This window comes from Nansenia antarctica (genome assembly GCF_963989245.1).
Source record: "Nansenia antarctica genome assembly, chromosome: 3".
NCBI lineage: Eukaryota > Metazoa > Chordata > Actinopteri > Argentiniformes > Microstomatidae > Nansenia > Nansenia antarctica.
This window is the reverse complement of record NC_137688.1, coordinates 65,556,297-65,576,296: the sequence shown is the minus strand read 5'-3', so window position 1 is coordinate 65,576,296 and position 20,000 is coordinate 65,556,297. Positions and strand designations below refer to the sequence as shown.

At 46.5% G+C, this 20,000-nt stretch overlaps 2 protein-coding genes across 2 annotated transcripts in view; one reads left to right on the top strand and one right to left on the bottom strand.

The window, feature by feature from the left end:
* LOC308152942 (histone H3.2) overlaps positions 1 to 20,000 on the top strand; it is a gene marked incomplete at its 3' end in the record, with an annotated part of 136,982 nt that overhangs the window by 39,959 nt on the left and 77,023 nt on the right. The gene's annotated exons all lie outside the window — the stretch shown is intronic.
* The window catches only part of LOC308152849 (histone H1-like), a gene marked incomplete at both ends in the record, with an annotated part of 169,670 nt that overhangs the window by 123,112 nt on the left and 26,558 nt on the right, over positions 1 to 20,000 (bottom strand). The gene's annotated exons all lie outside the window — the stretch shown is intronic.

Below are 20,000 nucleotides of genomic sequence, written 5' to 3'. Positions count from 1 at the left end.
ACCCCTGTCCTCCAAAACCTCCTGCTCACCCCTTACAAAGCCATCAACAACCTGGCCCCCTCCTACCTTGCCGACCTCGTCCCCCTCCACACCCCCTCAGGTCTGACGACCAAACCACCCTCCAGACCACCAGGACCACCAAGCTCCGGACCTGGGGTGATAGGGCCTTTTCAGCCGCAGCCCCGTCCCTCTGGAACGCCCTCCCCAACCACATCAGACAGGCCAACACCCTCCCAACATTTAAACAGGCCCTCAAAACCCACCTCTTCAAGCTCGCCTTCACCAGTTAACCCTCTCCCCTTCCCATGTGTCCCCTGCACTACCTCAATTAGGCCCCTATACTTTCTTCTATTTACCTTTTGTTTCTTTTTATTATTACTACTCGATCTTTTCAGTTTGTAAAGCGTCTTTGAGTGTCTAGAAAAGCGCTATATAAGTCTAATGTATTATTATTATTATTATTATTATTATTATTATTATTATTATTATGATGACTGATGGATAGATGATTCACTTCACTTAGACAAATAGTTGTTGTTGTTGTTGTTGTTGTTGTCAGTGGCTTTTTGGATAAAGGCTAAATCTGCTAAATGTCTAAAATCTAAATGTAATATTATTGTCGTTATCCTTATTCTGACGTCATCGGGGTCGTTCTATGTTCATGACAAATAAACTAAACGTTTTAAAGCCTCCTGCGAGACCTGTCTCACCTGTCTCACTGTCTGTCTCACTGTCTCACCTGTCTCACTGTCTCACTGTCTCAGTGTTAGGGTTAGAGGAGTTAGAGCCTGTCTCACCTGTCTCACTATCTCAGGGTTAGGGTTAGAGGGGTTAGAGGGGTTAGAGGCGTTAGAGTCTGTCACACCTGTCTCACCTGTCTCACTATCTCAGGGTTAGGGTTAGAGGGGTTAGAGGGGTTAGAGGGGTTAGAGCCTGTCTCACCTGCAGGAGGACGGACCGCATCCTGCCGCGTGCCACACCGGGAGCCTCCCGGTAAATCTCCAAACTGCGCTCTGTGCTCTCCCTCCCTTCCCTCGTGTCTCAGAGAGTCTCCGGTGGTCACGCCACTTTTAGAAGCGGATGACGGTGGTCTCGAGGACTCCCACACCCACCCCAGCCTGTATCCCGGTAGCACGTGATCACCTCCGAGAGGAGAGAGGAGACTCCTGGGACGGCTCGTGCTGCTGCTGCTGCTGCTGCAGGCGTGAAATGACCATGTCGATCCTACCGGGGATCGGCTCGTGCACCGCCACCACCACCGCCGTCAAATCCCGGTGTTTTGATGTTGTTTGATCCCGTATAGATCGGTGTGTCTCGTCTCGTGTCTCTCTCACTGTGGTGAGTCAGTCTCGAGTCGTGGATCTGCAGCATGAACCCGCGCGGTTCCTCCGGTAGCGATGCAACATCCCCGCCGCCTCGCGCCTCCCGGTGTGTCCGGTAGAGAGAAGAAGCAGAGCAGCCCGCGGTAGTTACCGGTCACCCTCCCTCCCTCCCGCCCCGGTACCGTGATGCTGCACGCGACTGAACCTGACTGATCGGGTGAGCTGCTCCTCGTGCTCCTCCGGTCCAAACAGAAACAGAAACTTGTCTCCTCGGAGCTCCAGAAAAGTGACCGGGAGGATGTGCACTGTGCCTCGTATACCCGGGCGGCGGCTCGTTCCCACGGTCTTTCCCTCCCTCCTTCTCTCTCTCTCTCTCTCTCTCTCTCTCTCTCTCTCTCTCTCTCTCTCTCTCTCTCTCTGTCTCTCTCTCTCTCTCTCTATCTATCTCTCTCTGTCTCCCTCTATCTCTGTCTCTCTCTCTCTCTCTGTCTATCTATCTCCCCCCCTCCGGGTCTCTGGTTCCTCTCCGGTATCCGATCGTCAGCGATGACAGATGGGAGTGGATGGTAAACAGCGCTGCGCTCATCTCTCTCCCTCTGCTATCTCTGTCTCCCTCACCTCTCCTCTCTCTCACGCTCTGTCTCTCTCTCCCACCTCTCTCTCTCTCTCTCTCCCTCCCACCTCTCTCTCTCTCTCTCCCCCTCCCACCTCTCTCTCTCTCTCTCCCTCCTCCCACCTCTCTCTCTCCCCTCCCACCTCTCTCTCTCTCCTCTACCTCCCTCTCTCTCTCTCCCCCTCCCACCTCTCTCTCTCTCTCTCTCCCCTCGCACCTCTCTCTCTCCCCTCCCACCTCTCTCTCTCTCTCTCCCCCTCCCACCTCTCTCTCTCTCCCTCCCACCTCTCTCTCTCTCTCCCACCTCTCTCTTTCTCCCTCTCTCTCCCCCCTCTTTCTCCCTCTCTCCCCCCTCTCACCTTTCTCTCTCTCTTTCTCTCTCTCTAAACCACCGCATGTGTTTCTCATCGATTTCTGGGGACTCCTACGTCATCACACAGACTGTTAGCCACGCCCCTGCTGTTAGCCACGCCCCTGCTGTTCATTCATAACCAGTGTTTACTTGTTTCTGTCCATTATCATCATTATAATAATGAATTATAATAATTAATTATAGAGGGCGGGTCTAGATTCAGGATATTATATTCAGGATATTATATCATATTATATATATATACAGTATATCTAAAAAATGAGTACACCCTTTGGATTTTTGCAAATATTCTGTCATATCCTTTCAGGGGATAACATTATCCTACTGAAACTTTGATATAACTTAAAGTAGTCAGTGTGCTGCTTGAATAACAGTATAGATTTATTGTCCTTTGAAAATTACTCAGTACACAGCTGTTAATGTCTAAACAGCTGGCAACAAAAGTGAGTACACCCCATAGTGAACATGTCTAAATTGTGCCCAAAGTGTCAATATTTTGTGTGACCACCATTGTTATCTAGCACTGCTTTAACCCTCCTGGGCATGGAATTCACCAGAGCTGCACAGGTTGCTTCTGGAATCTTCTTCCACTCCTCCATGACGACATCACAGAGCCCACGGATGTTGGACACCTTGCAGTCCTCCACCTGCCTCTTGAGGATGCCCCACATGTGTTCAATTGGGTTTAGGTCTGGAGACATACTTGGCCAGTCCATCACCTTAACCTTCAGCTTCTTCAGCAAGGCCGTTGTCATCTTGGAGGTGTGTTTAGGGTCATTATCATGTTGGAAAACTGCCCTACGGCCCAGTTTCCGAAGAGAGGGGATCATGCTCTGCTGCAGGATGTCACAGTATATATTGGAATTCATGTGTCCCTCAATGAAATGCAGCTCCCCAGTGCCGGCAGCACACTCATGCAGCCCCAGACCATGATGCTGCCACCACCATGCTTGACTGTAGGCAAAACACATTTGTCTTGGTACTCCTCACCAGGGTGCCGCCACACACGCCGGACACCATCTGACCCAAACAGGTTTATTTTGGTCTCATCAGACCACAGGACATGGTTCCAGTAACTCATGTTCTTGGATTCATTGTCTTCAGCAAACTGTTTCTTATGCATCGGTTTGAATTTCCTCCGCCACTAATTGATTCAGACAGTCCACTTTGATTCAGGCTGCGCAGAAAGGCAGCGAGTTATTATGACCGGAGAACAGGAAAAAAAAGCAGATTGAAGCTAGATTTAGGCCGCTTCCAGACCAACATTTTCGTTACGATTTAGGGCGTAGTTATTTACAATATGTTACAATGTTGCAATTAACCTCGTCGTTTGTGTTCGCACTGCAATCGAGACTGAATCGCTGTCAACAGGCGCGCGGCGCGAGGCGACGCGCTTTCAAAACAGTTTTGTGATTGGTCCGAATTTAGCGGACATTTGGATTTCTCTTTTAGCCCGTCGCTGGTGCCTTTAATCCCGTATCCTAATCGAAAATGCAACATCATCAGCGACGACTGCGGGTTATTGCATTTACTGCTGTTCTCTGGTTCATGTTCTTATACCAGTGCTCAGTATAGAGTATTTTAAATGAACATTCGTAATGTATGTCTCTGATGTTCATGGTCAATTAAATCAGCCTATCATGTGAAACAAATAATGTTCCCGCTAATGGGTTAACCGAGCATTCTCGCACCTAACGTGCAAGCACCTAGCTTCGAACTATTCATAGCAATATGCGCAGGGCAAAAATAATCTATTGCCTCTAAAATCACCACGAACAGAACGGCGGAGGTACGGGTAAGCAGGTCTCATGTTGGTGTCCTCAAAGGTAAGAGTTGGTTTTCTTTAACTCAACTGATAGCATTACCTTGCTGTTGTTGTTTACCGAATGCTCCATCTGACTGTCACACTGTGAAATTATAATTGTTGCCACCCTCTAGTTTTTGGTGAAACTACGTCTTTGTTTTGAGCGCCAGTGCGCGTTTGACGACCGCTCCGCCACTAATGTGAAAAATCCTGGAGGAAACACTGTATATATATATATATATATATATAGAGAGAGGTATATACTGTATATGTATATATATAGAGTGTCACAGTTCCACCCCCGGCTCATCAGCCGGCTATCAGTGGCGCCAGGTGTGGCCGATTAAGACCGCGACTGGTTCCTACTTAAGCCCTGCTCCTGCTTCCAGTCAACGCCAGATCGTAGCCACTTAATGGTTGGTCCCAGTATTCGTTCCCTCTACTCTATACGTTACCCGTTACCCTAGCCTAACCCTATTCCCCCTGTTCCCCGTTTAAGGATTCCCTGCCTGCCGACTTCCTGCCTGCCTGACTACCCTGCTCCCTGCCTGATCCCTGCCTGCCTATTACTATTCCTCCTGCCTGACCCCCTGCCTGTCTGCCGACCACCCCGCCTGCCTGACCCCCTGCATGTCTGCCTACCTGCCTGACCCCCTGCCTGTCTGCCGACCACTCCGCCTGCCTGACCCCCTGCCTGTCTGCCGACCACTCCGCCTGCCTGACCCCCTGCCTGTCTGACTACCTGCCTACCTGCCTGACCCCCTGCCTGTTCTACCTACCTCCAGCCTGATTCCCCTAAACACCCCAACCCTACAATAAATATCTATTATTGTTGTACTACCTGTTCTCCGTTGTCTGCTTCTGGGTTCCGCCCTCTGGTCGTGACATAGAGAGAGAGGTATACATATGTATATATATATATATATATATATATATATAGAGAGAGAGAGAGGTATATGTATATATATATATAGTGAGAGGTATATATATATGTATATATATATAAAGAGAGAGGTATATATATGTATATATATATATATATATAGTGAGAGAGGTATATATATGTATATATAGTGAGAGAGGTATATATATGTATATATCAGTGGAGGCTGGTGACTTCCAGAATTGAGGAGGCCAATTTTTTTCCCGCTTGCTCGCTTCACTCGCGATGGAATGTTCCCTGTTCTTCTTATCTGTCTTTGTTAAAAATTATTAATTTGTGTTTGGCGGTACTGGAGGGATTGGGACACTCTCAGGATGGTGGATGAAGCAGCTTTTATTGCCTGCACAATGGGTCATCAAATAAACAAAACAATTGGCATGAATCTCTGGTCCCTTCTGCTCAGGCTCACAACATTCACCACAACATACTACATACAATCAATGACATGTCAAAAGCACTCAAACACTATGTCAATCAGACACACAACATACAATTCAGAACAATACTTCATCCATTTCTAATATTTATCCTGCAGAACAGCACTCATACGCGTGTGGTGGAAAAAGGTACTACACGGAGGCCAGGCCTCCTCTGCCCACCCATTTTCAGTGATTTGGCCAATCACATATTATTGCCATGAAAAAAATTGCATTACATTGACTTCTATGAGAAACCACTTTCCTAGGGGAGGCCTGGCCTCCGTGTAGTACCTTTTTCCGCCACACGCGTGTATGAGTGCTGTTCTGCAGGATAAATATTAGAAATGGATGAAGTATTGTTCTGAATTGTATGTTGTGTGTCTGATAAAAAATATAATTATTGCTTTTTTAAATCTCTCTCTCTTCTCTCAAATTATTGGGGAGGCCAGGCCTCCTCCACCTCTATGGAGGAGCCTCCACTGGTATATATAGAGAGAGAGGTATATATTTGTATATATAGGCAAGGCAAGGCAAGGCAAGTTTATTTGTATAGCACATTTCATACAACAGGGGCAATTCAAAGTGCTTTACATGCATTATTAAAAAATACAGCAAGAGGAGCATAGGAAAATAAAAATTACAATGAATAAAAGCAAATATAAGAAGTAAATAGATAAAACATTTAAAAAGACAATAGTTAATGGAAAAAAGACATTGATAGAAGTGTTTGTGTTTAATCATAACTGGTGCAAAACTTGAAGATTTTTTAGCTTAGATTTAAATATTTTAAGGGTTTGGGCCTGTTTGATTTCTTCAGGGAGTTTGTTCCAGGAGCATGCAGCAGCGTGACTGAAAGCTGCTGCACCGTGTTTTGTTTTTACTCTTGGAATTATTAGCTGATTAGTCTCAGCTGACCTTAGGGACCTTGCGGGAATATAGGGTGGGAGGAGATCTGATATGTATTTGGTCCAAGACCATTTTGTGATTTGTATGTAATTAGGAGGATTTTGAATTCAATTCTCTGAGAGACTGGTAGCCAGTGCAGGGATCTCAGGATTGGTGTAATGTGTTCAAATGTCTTTGTTTTTGTTAGGACCCTAGCAGCGGTGTTTTGGATGAGCTGCAATTTACGAACAGCTCCTTTAGATAGGCCTGTTAGTAGACCAGCTCCTTTAGATAGGCCTGTTAGTAGACCAGCTCCTTTAGATAGGTCTGTTAGTAGACCATTACAATAATCAAGTCTACTCGAAACAAATGCATGGATGAGTTTTTCAAGGTCTTGCTTGGACATGAAACCTCTCATTCTTGTTATGTTTTTCAGGTGATAGTAGGCTGATTTAGTTATCGAGTTTATGTGGCTGTTGAAGTTTAGATCGGAGTCTAGAATTACACCAAGATTTCTGACCTGTTTTTTAGTGTGAAGAGAGAGAGAATCAAGTTTTGCACTGACTTTCGATCTTTTGTCAGGTGCACCGAATACAATTATCTCTGTTTTGTCCTTGTTTAGTTGGAGGAAGTTTTGTGTCATCCAGGCGTTTATTTGCTCAATGCAATTACAGAGATTGTCAATGGGACTATAGTCGTTCGGTGAGAGGGCTATGTAGATTTGAGTGTCATCCGCATAGTTGTGGTAGGCAATTTTGTTCTTTTTTATGATGTGTCCCAATGGAAGCATGTAGAGATTGAATAGAAGGGGGCCAAGGATTGACCCTTGGGGAACCCCACATGTCTTTTTTATTTGGTCAGATACAAAGTTGCCAATGGAGACATAGTAGCTTCTGTCCTGTAGGTAGGATCTAAACCAGTTTAGGGCAGTGCCCGAAAGTCCTACCCAGGTTTTTAGTCTATCTATTAGAATGTCATGGTCTACAGTGTCAAAGGCAGCACTAAGATCTAGTAGTATCAAAACTGAGATTTTTCCGGAGTCTGTGTTTACGCGAATGTCATTAAGGACCTTAATAAGGGCCGTTTCAGTGCTATGTAGGGGGCGAAAGCCTAATTGAAAGTCATCAAAGAGATAATTTAGGGTCAAATAATTGCTAAGTTGTTCGTGGGCAACCATTTCAATAATTTTTCCTGTACAGGGAAGGTTTGATATGGGTCTGTAGTTGTTTAGTACAAATGGGTCTAGGCCGTTCTTTTTTAGTAGAGGCTTAATAACTGCAGTTTTCAGGGAAGATTCCTGATGAAAGGGAGGTGTTAATTATTTGTATTACTTCGCCTGCCATGCAGCTAAATATGTTTTTTAAAAAGCTTGTTGGCAGGACATCAAGGGCACAGGTGGATGGTTTAAGACGTGACATGATTTTATCTAGGGTCTTGTAATCAATGGTGTTAAATTGTGACATGGTTGTTATGTCCGCCCTATTTGGGGTTGTTAATGGGGACATGTTTTTCATGCCTAACACAGAAGACCTAATGCCTTAATGGTTTCTATTTTATTGTTAAAAAAGGATGCAAGCTCATTGCATTTACTAGTTGAGTGAAATTCCTGAGCAATGGGTGTTGGGGGATTTGTTAGTCTGTCAACAGTTCTGAAAAGGATGCGGGCATTATTGATGTTATTGTTTATGATCTTAGAGAAAAATGATTGCCTGGCACTTCTTATTTCTAAGTTATAGTTTTGAAGATTCTCTTTATAGATATCATAGTGGACTTGAAGGTTTGTTTTTCTCCATCTGCGCTCTGCTTTACGACATTCTCTTTTTTGGGTCTTTACGGATGGGGCAGTTCTCCAGGGAGCTTTTTGCTTACCAGAGATGCATTTGGATCTAATGGGTGCAATATCATCAATGGTTTTTGTGATTTTTAAGTTGAAGTCGTGTAGAAGGTCATTTACTGAGGTTGGAATAGAAGTTTGGGGGGGGGCTAGGGAAAAGGCCTGTGTGAACAGTGCACTGGTCTTTTCATTGATATATCGTTTGGAAATAGTTTTAGACATAGTTTGAATAACAGGAAAGATAGATACGTCAAAGAATATGCAACAGTGGTCAGACAGGGCAATGTCAGTTACAACAACATTTGAAATATCTAGGCCTTTGGTGATGATAAGGTCCAGAGTGTGACCTCGATTATGAGTAGGGAGGTTCACATGTTGTTGAAGTTCAAAAACATCTAACAGAACAGAGAGTTCTTTGGCTTTGTTGTCCTCTGAGTTATCTACATGAATATTGAAATCACCAGCAATGATCAGACCATTAAATTCAGTAGTAATGATGGAGAGAAGCTCTGTAAGTTCATTAAAGAAGCTAGTAGAGTATTGGGGTGGTCTGTATAAAATTATAAAAAGAATTCGAGTGGAACATTTAAAAACAACTGAAAGATATTCAAATGATAAAAATTCCCCGAAGGATTTCTGTTTGCAGTTAAAACTGTCTCGGAAGAAAGAGGCGATTCCACCACCTTTTTTGTGGGATCTAACGACATCTAAGGTTCTAAAATTGGGGGGTGCTGACTCAATAAGAATTGGTGTCTTGTTATCTTTATCTAACCAGGTCTCAGTGATAAATAAGAAATCTAGTTCATAGGAGCTAATCAAGTCGTTGATTAAGAGAGACTTATTAGCTAAGGATCTGGCATTGAAAAGTGCTAGCTTGAGTGGTTTTGTGTTTGGTCTCTGTGTGGGCTGTGTGTGGCAGGGTATAGAAATTTAATTTGAGGGGTGTATAAAGCATTCAGACTTGCAATTAACTGTTCTGTTACTGATATGAACAGGGATAGCAAGAGTTGAGAGTCCCAGCTTTATATCAGGAATGTCAATGGTATCAACTCTATGGAAGCAGGGACTGTTAGAGCATCAACTGATTATGGGTGTCATCCGGGGGAGGGGGATGGGTGTTGTAGATAGCATCCTGTGGCGTCGGGGTGGGGCGATGGGTGTTGTAGATAGCATCCTGTGGTGTCGGGGTGGGGCGATGGGTATTGTTGATGAGGCTGGCATTGTTGATGAGGCTGGCGTCGCAGGGAGTGTGGGGCCAGGTGTTGTAGAATGGAGAGATGGATCAGCTTTCGGGGTGAGCTCTACTCCTGTCTTCACCATTTTCTCTAACCTAGCTGAGAAAGGCAGGAACGGCGTGAGTTGGAGGAAGGAGAGCTCAGTGGACTCAGTGGATGAGTGTCTCTGGGAGTTTGGGGTAGAGTGGTTTGGGGGGTCGGGGGCAGGGAGGGAGGGTGGGGGGAGAGAAAAGGGGCTGGACTGTCGCCTTAGTGGGGGTTCAACGAGTTGGCTAATGATTAGTTTTGCCCTGTCGACTGTGGAGCGCAGTTTAGGCAGTTGCGATGGGGAGATTGATAAGTCATCTGCAGCACGCACTTCTGACTGCTGAGAAGGGTCCAGGCCAGCCGATAGCACGAGGGATGCCAAGAGCCGACTCTTTGTGACAGACACTAAGCTGGCACTAAGCAGGCACTAATATATTAAAAAAAAAAAAAAATCCATTGTAAAGCTGGGCTCTTTTAGTAGGTGAAAAAGGCACAGCTGTTCTTTTTTTCTAAGTTCTTTTTTCTGAGTGGGGCAGTCCCACTCATATTTTTCATTTTATTGATAGTTACAGTGGAGAATTAGACAGGAAGGATGGGTGAGAGAGAGAGGAGGGATGACATGCAGGACGTGTCCCCGGCCGGAATCGAACCGGGGACCCTGCGGTTACGTGGTTGACGCTTAACCCGCTACGCCACCTAAGCGCCCCCACGGCAGGGCTGTTCTACTGTTAATATGATGCTTAACAACCTTGCTGAAGGTCTTGAATGAATGAATGAATGAATGAATGGTCTTTATTGTCATTAATACAGTACAGGTACCATACAACGACATGTAGGAGGGGGGGCTCCCCTGGTGCTAGGAGAAAATACTAAAAACAAGAGGGCCAAGGGTAAAATAAAAAAGGGAAAAGAGCTGGTTTACATAAATAAAGGCTATGTACACTATCCACTATACTATACTACTATACTATACTAATAAAACACTGTGCTGTACTCTATGCTATGCTATAAATATCCTAACTTTTCCTGTATCTGAACCTTATGTACACGCAGGGTTGTCATATTGCACATAGTATTGTTGCACATTCATTTAAAGTGTCGCAGTTAGCAGGTTTGAAATGTTCACAGTTGTATTTCAATATTGCACTTATGTTTACAATCTAGTAGCTGCCATTTCAAGCCTGCAAACTGTGACACTTTAAAATAACGTGAAAAAATACTTTTGTGCAATATGACAACCCTAGTTGACTATCTGTGCAGTATAGTACAGTGGATTGAGTACATAGCCTTTATTGATGTAAACCAGCTCCTTACCTTCTTGTGATTTTATGCTTTTTCTAAAATGTGTTTTTTTTTTCCCTTTCCTAACACCAGGGGAGCCACCCCTCCTAAATTTCGTTGTTTGGTACCTGTACTGTAGCAATGACAAATAAAGTCCATTCCATTCCATTCCATCGAGTTGTCTAGATTGTCCAGGGCCCAGATAGAACCTAGGTCTTTGCTGTGTTCAGGGCCTGGATGGTAAAAGCTGGGGAGCTCTGTGCCTCTATGCTTCAGGAGATGATTCTCTGGCAGGAAAGCAGCTTGATGACAGATGTGACAGTCTGGTGGAAACAGCAGGGAGATGTCATTCCTCAAGTCACACACACACACACGCACGCACGCACACACACACACACACACACACACACACACACACGCACACACGCACGCACGCACGCACACACACACACACACGCACGCACGCACACACACACACACGCACGCGCGCGCACGCACGCACACACACACGCACGCACGCACGCACGCACGCACGCAGACACACACACACACACACACACACACACACCGATGTCATTTCTCCAGTCCTGACAGGTTCTTCCAGGGCAGACTGAAGCTAGGATGTGTCATTCACATTGAAATCTGAAATCTGAAAAAAGTTGATAATCATTATAGTCCCACAATGCATCACTGTCTCACCTGTCTCACCTGTCTCAGTGTTAGGGTTAGAGGGGTTAGAGGGGTTAGAGGGGTTAGAGCAGTGGCGGCTGGTGCTAAAAATGTTGGGTGGGGCACAGGTTATGGGGGCATGCTCCACGGGGAAGAATATCAACTTTAAAATCTGGATCTACAGTCGATTTTAGCATGAGAATAGCTCTACCCCCCTGTACAGACCTCGCCATCCTCTCTACCCCCCTGTACAGACCTCTTCATCCCCTCTACCCACCTCTACAGACCTCTTCATCCCCTCTACCCCCCTGTACAGACCTCTTCATCCCCTCTACCCCCCTGTACAGACCTCTTCATCCCCTCTACCCCCCTGTACAGACCTCTTCATCCCCTCTACCCCCCTCTACAGACCTCTTCATCCCCTCTACCCACCTCTACAGACCTCTCCATCCCCTCTACCCACCTCTACAGACCTCTTCATCCCCTCTACCCCCCTGTACAGACCTCTCCATCCCCTCTACCCCCCTGTACAGACCTCTCCATCCCCTCTACCCCCTGTACAGACCTCTTCATCCCCTCTACCCCCCTGTACAGACCTCTTCATCCCCTCTACCCCCCTGTACAGACCTCTCCATCCCCTCTACCCACCTCTACAGACCTCTTCATCCCCTCTACCCACCTCTACAGACCTCTCCATCCCCTCTACCCACCTCTACAGACCTCTTCATCCCCTCTACCCCCCCTGTACAGACCTCTCCATCCCCTCTACCCCCTGTACAGACCTCTTCATCCCCTCTACCCCCCTGTACAGACCTCTTCATCCCCTCTACCCCCTGTACAGACCTCTTCATCCCCTCTACCCACCTCTACAGACCTCTCCATCCCCTCTACCCCCCTGTACAGACCTCGCCATCCTCTCTACCCTCCTCTACAGACCTCTTCATCCCCTCTACCCCCTGTACAGACCTCTTCATCCCCTCTACCCCCCTGTACAGACCTCCTCATCCCCTCTACCCACCTCTACAGACCTCTTCATCCCCTCTACCCACCTCTACAGACCTCTCCATCCCCTCTACCCCCCTGTACAGACCTCTTCATCCCCTCTACCCCCCTGTACAGACCTCTACATCCCCTCTACCCCCCTGTACAGACCTCTTCATCACCTCTACCCCCCTGTACAGACCTCTCCATCCCCTCTACCCACCTCTACAGACCTCTTCATCCCCTCTACCCACCTCTACAGATCTCTTCATCCCCTCTACCCCCCTGTACAGACCTCCTCATCCCCTCTACCCCCCTGTACAGACCTCTTCATCCCCTCTACCCACCTGTACAGACCTCTTCATCCCCTCTACCCACCTCTACAGACCTCTTCATCCCCTCTACCCACCTCTACAGACCTCTCCATCCCCTCTACCCCCTGTACAGACCTCTTCATCCCCTCTACCCCCCTGTACAGACCTCTTCATCCCCTCTAGTGAGTGTGTGAGTGTGAGTGTGTGTGTGTGTGTGTGTGCGTGTGTGCGTGTGTGTGTGTGCGTGTGCTGTGTGAATACATAAACAAACAAGCGAAAAGACGACATTAGAAAACATACCATGCTGACGATATTACTAAATGTTTGAAGTAGCTTTTATCTTAGCTGACTCTCTTACCTTCAGGTCGAGTTTGTGTATTCTGGCTTCGCAAAACACCAACAGTATCAGCCTAACAGCCGGTGCGGAGATTGCGACCACAAACGAAGTTTGACTTCGGTAATAGGTCCAGTTGCAATATCCTCAAGTTGGGAACAAAAGATGCCTCCTTCTAATCCATTTGTTCAATTTGTTTACAGAAATAAATCCTCCTTACATTGTAAAAAAACTTAATTTGTTAGGAGAGCAGTCCGGAAGCCTGGAAGTCCGGAAGCCCGGAAGTCGGAAGTCCTCAGCATAATGCATTGTCTGCTATTACAACCGGATATTCAGGACGCAACTTTTTGCGCCCCGGCCGAGAAATAGAGACAGCCAATTGGAGCGCTGCTACAGCTCACGTGTAAGCAAAAAGTATTTGGCCTGCGATAGACTTGCATTCGATCTGCGACCCGACTCCTCCCCCTATGTATTTTAACAGTGAATTTTACACACACACACAGATAAAATGTTTATTGTATTGGAGGATTTTTAATGAATGCTGATAGGCGCCGACAGAATATCAGCCGCATTTTGTGAATAAACAATGTTTATTTTAACTTTGTTTATTTTAAAACTTTTACAAATCGCAACTAGGAAGTGAAGGTGGGGGCGGCGCCCCAGCGCCCTCTATCGGCCAGCCGCCATTGGGTTAGAGCCTGTCTCACCTGTCTCACCTGTCTCAGTGTTAGGGTTAGAGGGGTTAGAGTCTGTCTCACCTGTCTCACCTGTCTCACATAGGGAACGGCTGTGTAAATAGTACCTACAGCAGACTAGACTTACTAGAATTTGTTGCGCAAAACGAGAGGACTGTAACAACGGAATTCTTGAAACAGCAGAACATCCCACTCGACATCGCTCGCTTACCGGGAGAACAATGGTATACGATCCCAACCCTAAGGCGCAAGCGGCGGCGTCGAGATCACAAGCAACGCCGAGGCCGCAGGGGAGGCCTGCTAGCTAGGCTAAAGAGGAGCCCAGATAAGCCTGCTTTGCCGAGTATCTTCCTCTCCAACGTCAGGTCTCTGGCTAACAAGATGGACGAACTGAGACTGCAGGTAGCTTCCAATAACACCGTGGGGGATAGCTGTGTGATTATTCTCACAGAAACCTGGCTCAACGACTCCATCTTGGACTCGGCCGTCGGGCTAGAAGGCCGTACTTTACACAGAGCGGACCGGACTTTGCTTAGTGAGAAGACGCGCGGAGGCGGCCTCATTATATCTACGAAGGACAGCTGGTGCTTAAACACTAAAACTGTAAGTAGCCACTGCTCCCCAGACCTGGAATACTTGACTGTTAACACTAGAACAGCCGTGAGGTGTTAAACAGCACCAGTGAGTACCCAAAAAAATCTACCTTTGCACTCGATCACATTTCAGGACCCTCCTTTCATGACTTTTCCTAGATATGTGCGTTCTACCACCCAGCATTTTTACATTTTCAAAATCGAGTTAGTATAAAGCGTTTTAGCAGTATTTCTGTGTGTGTCTGTGTATTTGTGGCTGCCATCTTTTTCTCCAAGCCTGCAATTCTCTTTTATATCAGCAGAGGTAGCAAGGGGGCACACACTGTGCTCAAATTCAGGCTTCAGTGCTGAATGAGACACAGTGCATAAGACTGATATTTGTGTTTATATATAGGCTACAATAACAATCAAAATAAGATATGTATATGTGCAGACAGTTATGAAAATGATAAACTGTACAGTATGTCTCCCAATCAATGTTCGTTCAGACAATACAACCAAAGGCGTAAAAATACTGATGTTCTCATAATGTAATTATAGATATAGCTAAATTAGACTGTAGACTGCTATGGAGGTATATTGAAACCAATATATAGATTATATATATAGATTATATATACAACCTGATTGGATTAAATAAGATTCTGTTGTGATTGTGTTGACATTGTTGTGATTGCAAAATAAATCTTGGTTATGTAATGTGTAAAGAACATGATGACACGAATGCCTATTATGATGATATGCAAAAGGGACAATCTGTGTCTATGAATCTTGAACAATCACCGGTTGAATATGCTAATATAGGAACAGTGCCTAAAACCCCACTTCAAAAGGTTGTTATTCAAAGGCAGCATCCAAAGCCTACTAACACATTGCACAGTAAAAGAGAACATGATCAAATGTCAAGAATGAATAATCAGTCAACAATGGATAATCTTATCAATCAAGACACCATGTCCAATGTAGAGCAAAAACATGACATCGCTGATATCCTTCTTACTCAGCAGAAACTTGCTTTACTTCCTGTGAGGGAAATGAATACATTTGATGGAGACCCAATGAATTTCCTACCCTTTATGCGTGCTTTTGAACATTGTATTGAGGACAAGACAAGTAGCAATCCAGACAGGCTTTATTTCCTGGAACAGTACACCACTGGACAGTCACGAGACTTGGTGCGTAGCTGCATGCATATGCAACCAGACAGAGGCTATGCTGAAGCTAAGAAGCTACTTGAAAAGAACTTTGGAAATGAAATCAAGATAACCAGTGCCTACATGGAAAAAGCCTTGAACTGGCCAAGCATAAAGGCTGAAGATGGAAAGTCACTACAGGCCTATGCACTGTATTTGAGAGGATGCAACAATGCCATGCAAGACTTGCACTATCTGGAAGAGCTTGATAGCCCATCAAACCTCAGGCTTATTGTTTCTAAGTTGCCCTACAAGTATAGGGATAAATGGAGGTCTATTGCCTGCAATATACTTGAGATTAGTCATGGCAGGGCTAAATTCAAAGACCTTGTTGGCTTCATTGAAAAACAAGCCACAATTGTTTTAGATCCTTTGAATTTAGCCGTGCCTGTAATGTCAGCCTGTCAGCCCCTAAAACTGCTATAAGCTTGAGAGCCGTGTTTGAAACCCGCTTGGCTCCCCTTGGGAGGTGTGGGGGATGGAAATCCTTTGTTTGGCTGATCTGCGACAATCAAGAAGAATAAGATTACCATCCCCCATGCTTCAACCATTATATCAAGTGAATGGAACTGACTTTAGAAACGAGTTATTCTGGTTTATTTACGAGGTACATACTGGTGACGGATCTCCTTCACTCTGTCACTGTTCCGTTCAAATGGCACATTATACAGTTGTTTCATGCGCATTTCATTTCTCCTAAGCACTCTGTCAATTGTAGAGATTGAAACAGATTCAATATTGCCAAAGATATTGTCATCCTCTATAACAGCGCTCTGGATCTCTAATATCATAGTCTAGTATCATAGTCTAGTATCATATGTGCTAGTCTAGTATCATAGTCTAGTATCATAGTCTAGTATCATATGTGCTAGTCTAGTATCATATATGCTAGTCTAGTATCATATGTGCTAGTCTAGTATCATATATGCTAGTCTAGTATCATATATGCTAGTCTAGTATCAGTCTAGTATCATATATGCTAGTCTAGTATCATATATGCTAGTCTAGTATCATAATGCTAGTCTAGTATCATATATGCTAGTCTAGTATCATATATGCTAGTCTAGTATCATAGTCTAGTATCATATATGCTAGTCTAGTATCATGTGTGCTAGTCTAGTATCATAGTCTAGTATCATATGTGCTAGTCTAGTATCATATGTGCTAGTCTAGTATCATAATGCTAGTCTAGTATCATGCTAGTCTAGTATCATATATGCTAGTCTAGTATCATAGTCTAGTATCATATGTGCTAGTCTAGTATCATATATGCTAGTCTAGTATCATATGTGCTAGTCTAGTATCATAGTCTAGTATCATAGTCTAGTATCATAGTCTAGTATCATATATGCTAGTCTAGTATCATATGTGCTAGTCTAGTATCATAATGTTATGAATGAAAGTGAAACCGCATGGTGCGTTCGTAAATTCGCTATGAGAGCGCCGGAGCGCACACCGGGTTCAACGTCATAAAGGGACCAGGTAATTTGATTGGACAAGAGGCATTCCATGGGTGCTGACCAGATTTCCAGGGCAAATTTACGAACGCATGCTAGCGAATTCGACGACGAAAATCGTCAGAGGAGATATACGGGTTATTTTGATAAACTGGACACATTTTGGGAATATATATTGGTACTTTCTCACCTGAAAACATATTAAAACTTCATAAAATGACATGGTAACACTTGTAAAGGCAAAATTACAGTTTTTTTTTTTTTTTTTTTTTAAATGGAGGATTCAAATCGCCTTCTGCTTGCCGGTGCGAAATGCATTCTGGGAAAAGGCGGCGGAGCCTGGCAGACGGCCTTGTGTGACATCGCCCTCCAGCGATCTTTGTGCGTCAGTACACTCTTCTCTATGTTAAACTATCATAGTGCTGAATCACACCTCATCGCGATTGAATAAGGTCGCGATCCGCCGCGGTCCTAGTGTTAAATGCCGACCCACATACCTCCCGAGGGAATTCAACGCGGTGTACATAACATCTGTTTACATTGCGCCTAGTGCGGGTGGTAGCTTAGCATTGGTGCGGCTACATGACGTCATCAGTGGTGGACAGAGCGCAGACCCACAGGCAGTACATATAATCGCCGGGGACTTCAATCATGCTGACCTGAAGGTAGTACTACCGAAGTTCTATCAGCATGTTAAATGTGCAACAAGAGGAGAAAAAACACTGGATATGGTATACACCAACATCAAGCTTGCTTACAAGGCTAGACCGCTAGCTCATCTAGGCATGTCTGACCACGTGTCAATCCTCCTGATCCCAGTCTACACTCCCATGAGGAAAAGTGCTCCCATCACCAATAAGACTGTCAGAACCTGGCCAGCAGGGTCCGCTCCTCTGCAGATCTGCCTGAATGACACCTCATGGCAGGAATATGAGCATGAGGACCTGGAACAGTTCACGTCGTCGGTTCTGAACCACATAGTGAACTGCACCAACTCAGTCACCGTGGACAAACGGGTCTGGGTCTACCCCAACACGAAGCCATGGATTCAGATTCAGATTCAGATTCAGATAACGTTTATTGCCATTATGCATACACATATAGGAATTTGCTTCGACATTACAGTAAGTGCGTTTATACTTTTTTCACGTGTCAAAAAACAGGACAACACAGGACAGACAACAGTGCATTGGATAGTGCAATATAAAGTGCAGTGCAGAGTTTTTTTTACGGGTCCAGTGCATATTCAGTCCTGGGCAGACTTGGGGGCGGGGGGGAGGGGGAGGGGGAAGCCAGAGTCATTTATCAGCCTGGCGGCTGAGGGGTAGAAACTGAGCCTGTGGCGGGCCTTCAGTGCCTTAGGCAGCCGCAACCTTCTTCCAGAAGGAAGCAGGGTGAGGAGGCCGTGGCCGGGGTGGAAGGGGTCTGCCATGATCTTCCTTGCCCTCCTCAGAGCCCTGGTGTCATGCAGGGAGTTGAGGGAGGGCAAGGGACAGCCGATCACCCTCTCTGCTGAACGTAACACCCGCTGCAACTTGGCCTTGTCCTTGGTCGTTGCAGCAGGGAACCAGGTGATGATGGAGTGGGTGAGGATGGACTCTATGATGGCCGTGTAAAACTGGACCATCATGGACCTCGGCAGCCTGAGTTTCCTCAGCTGCCGGAGGAAGAACATCCTCTTCTGGGCCTTCTTCGTGAGGGCCTCGGTGTTCCGCTCCCACTTGAGGTCCCGGGAGATGGTCATGCCTAGAAAGCGGCATGACTCCACGGAGGCCACCGGGGTACCTCCCAGCGTGATGGGAGGGGGCAGGGCTGCTTTCCTACGGAAGTCCACCACCATCTCCACTGTTTTCAGAGCAATGAGCTCCAGATTGATTAAACTGCACCAGCTCTGCAGCCCCTCGATTTCACCCCTGTAGGCAGATTCGTCCCCCCCGGAGATGAGGCCCACCAGGGTGGTGTCGTCTGCAAACTTCAGGAGCTTGACCGAGGGGTGGCGGGAGACACAGCTGTTGGTGTAAAGGGAGAATAGTGCTGGAGACAGGACGCAGCCCTGCGGGGAGCCCGTGCTGGTGGACCTGGAGCTGGAAATGCCCTTCCCCAGCTTCACCCGCTGAGACCTGTCAGTCAGGAAGTCCGTGATCCACCTGCAGGTGGAGTCCGGCACCTGCAGCAGGGATAGCTGGTGCTCCCGGATGTGTGGGAGGATCGTGTTGAAGGCCGAGGGTGGGGGTAGCAGGAGGGACATTGGCCCCCCTGGGGGACGGGGGTGGTGGTTGTAGCCGGGGGGGGTGGAGGGAGAGGGCGGGGGTGGGCGGGAACCTCTCTTTCTCAAACCTACAGTAGAACTCGTTCAGCTCGTTAGCGAGAGGGAGGTTGTCGGACATCAGCGGGGACTTGGGTTTGTAGTTGGTGATGGTCTTTAGGCTTTTCCAGACGGAGGCGGAATCCCCCTCAGAGAGCTGTTGCTGCAGCTTCTCCGAAAAGCGATGCTTCGCCTCCTTCACCGCTTTGGCGAACCTGTACTTGGCCTGCTTGACCCGGTCCACGTCCCCACTGCGCCTAGCCACCTCCTTCTCTGACCTCAGACGCCTGAGTTGGGATGAAAACCAGGGCTTGTCGTTGTTGAAGGACTTCCTGGAGCGGAGGGGGACACACACCTCCTCGCCAAAGCTGATAAATGATGTAACAGTGTCTGTGTATACATCCAGATTGTTACCAGCCTCTGGATGACTGTGAAGGTCCAAAAACTGCTCAAGGAGAGGGACAACGCCTTCTCAGCGAAGGACACACTGCTGTACAGCACCACCAGGGCTAACCTAAAGCGTGGCATCCGGGAGGCCAAGGCAGACCACAGAGAGAAGATTGAGGAATGCTTCCTGAGCAACGACTCCAGGCGGGTGTGGCAGGGGGTTCAGCACATGACAAACTTCAGAACCAACAGGCTCACAGCCGCGGAGGACGACCCCCTGCTGGCGGAAAAGCTGAACTCCTTCTACGCCCGGTTCGACGAGGGGCGAACGGAGGT